Genomic DNA, 4177 nt, shown 5'->3' on the forward strand with positions numbered 1-4177 from the left:
TACGCATATCACCAAGATCTATCTATGGAGAGACCAGCAACGAGTAGCAAGGGGAGTGCATCTACATACCCTTGTAGATCGCTAAGCGGAAGCGTTCAAGTGAACGGGGTTGATGGAGTCGTACTCGTCGTGATTCAGATCACCGATGATCTAGTGCCGAACGGACAGCACCTCCGCGTTCAACACACGTACAGCTCGACGATGTCTCCCACGCCTTGATCCAGCAAGGAGAGAGGGAGAGGTTGAGGAAGACTCCATCCAGCAGCAGCACAACGGCGTGGTGGTGATGGAGGAGCGTGGCAATCCTGCAGGGCTTCGCCAAGCACCTACGGGAGAGGAGGAGGTGTCACGGGAGGGAGGGAGGCGCCAAGGGCTCAGGTATGGATGCCCTCCCTTCCCTCCACTATATATAGGGGCAGGGGAGAGGGGGGAGGCGCAGCCTTGCCCCTTACTCCAAGAAAGGGGTGCGGCCAAGAGAGGGGGAGGAGTCCATCCTCCCCAAGGCACCTCGGAGGTGCCTTCCCCTTTGAGGACTCTTCCCTTTCCTAGGTTCCTAGGCGCATGGGCCTCTTGGGGCTGGTGCCCTTGGCCCATGTAGGCCAAGGCGCACCCCCTACAGCCCATGTGGCCCCCCGGGGCAGGTGGCCCCACCCGGTGGGCCCCCGGGACCCTTCCGGTGGTCCCGGTACAATACCGATGACCCCGAAACTTGTCCCGATGGCCGAAACAGGACTTCCTATATATAAATCTTTACCTCCGGACCATTCCGGAACTCCTCGTGACGTCCGGGATCTCATCCGGGACTCCGAACAACATTCGGTAACCACATACAAACTTCCTTTATAACCCTAGCGTCATCGAACCTTAAGTGTGTAGACCCTACGGGTTCGGGAGACATGCAGACATGACCGAGACGTTCTCCGGTCAATAACCAACAGCGGGATCTGGATACCCATGTTGGCTCCCACATGTTCCACGATGATCTCATCGGATGAACCACGATGTCAAGGACTCAATCAATCCCGTATACAATTCCCTTTGTCTAGCGGTATGGTACTTGCCCGAGATTCGATCGTCGGTATACCGATACCTTGTTCAATCTCGTTACCGGCAAGTCTCTTTACTCGTTCCGTAACACATCATCCCGTGATCAACCCCTTGGTCACATTGTGCACATTATGATGATGTCCTACCGAGTGGGCCCAGAGATACCTCTCCGTTTACACGGAGTGACAAATCCCAATCTCGATTCGTGCCAACCCAACAGACACTTTCAGAGATACCCGTAGTGTACCTTTATAGCCACCCAGTTACGTTGTGACGTTTGGCACACCCAAAGCACTCCTACGGTATCCGGGAGTTGCACAATCTCATGGTCTAAGGAAATGATACTTGACATTAGAAAAGCTTTAGCATACGAACTACATGATCTTGTGCTAGGCTTAGGATTGGGTCTTGTCCATCACATCATTCTCCTAATGATGTGATCCCGTTATCAACGACATCCAATGTCCATGGTCAGGAAACCGTAACCATCTATTGATTAACGAGCTAGTCAACTAGAGGCTTACTAGGGACATGGTGTTGTCTATGTATCCACACATGTATCTGAGTTTCCTATCAATACAATTCTAGCATGGATAATAAACGATTATCATGAACAAGGAAATATAATAATAATCAATTTATTATTGCCTCTAGGGCATATTTCCAACAGTCTCCCACTTGCACTAGAGTCAATAATCTAGTTCACATCGATATGTGATTAACACTCAAGGTCACATCCCCATGTGACTAACACCCAAAGAGTTTACTAGAGTCAATAATCTAGTTCACATTTACCATGTGATTAACACTCGATGAGTTCTGGGTTTGATCATGTTATGCTTGTGAGAGAGGTTATAGTCAACGGGTCTGAACCTTTCAGATCCGTGTGTGCTTTACAAATCTCTATGTCATCTCCTAGATGCAGCTACCACGTTCTATTTGGAGCTATTCCAAATAACTGTTCTACTTGGAGCTATTCTAAATTGTTGCTCCATTATACGTATCCGGTATCTCTACTCAGAGCTATCCGGATAGGTGTTAAGCTTGCATCGACGTAACCCTTTACGACGAACTCTTTTACCACCTCCATAATTGAGAAAATTCCTTAGTCCACTAGTTACTAAGGATAACTTTGACCGCTGTCCTGTGATCCATTCTTGGATCACTCTTGTACCCCTTGACTGACTCATGGTAAAGCACACTTCAGGTGCGGTACACAGCATAGCATACTGTAGAGCCTATGTCTTAAGCATAGGGGACGACCTTCGTCCTTTCTCTCTATTCTGCCATGGTCGAGCTTTAAGTCTTAACTTCATACCTTACAACTCAGGCAAGAACTCCTTCTTTGACTGATCCATCTTGAACACCTTCAAGATCATGTCAAGGTATGTGCTCATTTGAAAGTACCATTAAGCGTTTTGATCTATCCTTATAGATCTTGATGCTCAATGTTCAAGTAGCTTAATCCAGGTTTCCATTGAAAAACACTTTCCAAATAACCCTATATGCTTTCCAGAAATTCTACGTCATTTCTGATCATTAATATGTCAACAACATATACTCATCAGAAATTCTATAGTGCTCCCACTCACTTCTTTGGAAATACAAGTTTCTCATAAACTTTGTATACACCCAAAATCTTTGATCATCATCAAAGCATACATTCCAACTCCGAGATGCTCACTCCAGTCCTCAGAAGGATTGCTGGAGCTTTGCATACTTATTAGCATATTTCAGGATAGACAAAACCTTTCGGTTGTATCACATACAACCTTTCCTCAAGAATCGTCGAGGAAACAATGTTTTGACATCCTATCTGCAAGATTTCATAAATAATGCAGTAATTGCTAATATAATTCCAACAGACTCTTAGCATCGCTACGAGTGAGAAAGTCTCATCGTAGTCAACTCCTTGAACTTGTCGAAAACATCTTAACGACAAGTCGAGCTTTCTAAATGGTGACATTTACCATTATCGTCTGTCTTCCTTTTAAAATCCATATGTACCTAACAGCCTTACGACCATCAAGTAGTTCTTCCAAAGTCTACACTTTGTTTTCATACATGGATCCTATCTCGGATTTTATGGCCTCGGGCCATTTATCGGAATCCAGGCCCACCATCGCTTCTCCATAGCTCGTAGGTTCATTGTTGTCTAGCAACATGACTTCCAAGATAGGATTACGTACCACTCTGAAGTAGTACATATCCTTGTCATCCCACGAGGTTTGGTAGTGACTTGATCCGAAGTTTCATGATCAATATCATAAGCTTCCACTTCAATTGGTGTAGGTGCCACAGGAACAACTTCCTATGCCCTGCCACACACTAGTTGAAGAGACGGTTCAATAACCTCATCAAGTTTCCACCATCCTCCCACTCAATTCTTTCGAGAGAAACCTTTCCTCGAGAAAGGACCCAATTCTAGAAACAATTCATATTGCTTTCGGATCTGAATTAGGAGGTATACCCAACTGTTTTGGGTGTCCTATGAAGATGTACTTTATCCGCTTTGGGTTCGAGCTTAATCCTGAAACTTTTTCACATAAGCGTCGCAGCCCCAAACTTTTAAGAAACGACAACTTAGGTTTCTCTAAACCATAATTCATACGGTGTCATCTCATCGGAATTACGTGGTGCCCTATTTAAAGTGAATGTGGTTGTCTTTAATGCCTAACCCATAAACTATCGTGGCAGTTCGATAAGAGACATCATGGTATGCATTATATCCAATAGGGTGCAACTATGATGTTCGGACACACCATCACACTATGGTGTTCCAGGCTGTATCAGTTGTGAAACAATTTCCACAATGTCTTAATTCTGTGCCAAACTCGTGATTCAGATATTCATCTCTATGATCATATCATAGATCTTTTATCCTCTTGTCACGACGATCTTTCAACTTCACACTGAAATTACTTGAACCTTTCAATAATTCAGACTCGTCATTCATCAAGTAAATATACTCAACATCTACTCGAATCATCTGTGAAGTAAGAACATAAAGATATTCACTGCATGCCTCAGCACTCATTGGACTGCACACATCAAAATGTGTTACTTCCAACAAGTTGCTATCTTGTTCCATCTTACTGAAAACGAGGCTTTTCAGTCATCTTGCCCATGT

Source organism: Triticum aestivum, chromosome 5A (assembly GCF_018294505.1).
Source record: "Triticum aestivum cultivar Chinese Spring chromosome 5A, IWGSC CS RefSeq v2.1, whole genome shotgun sequence".
NCBI lineage: Eukaryota > Viridiplantae > Streptophyta > Magnoliopsida > Poales > Poaceae > Triticum > Triticum aestivum.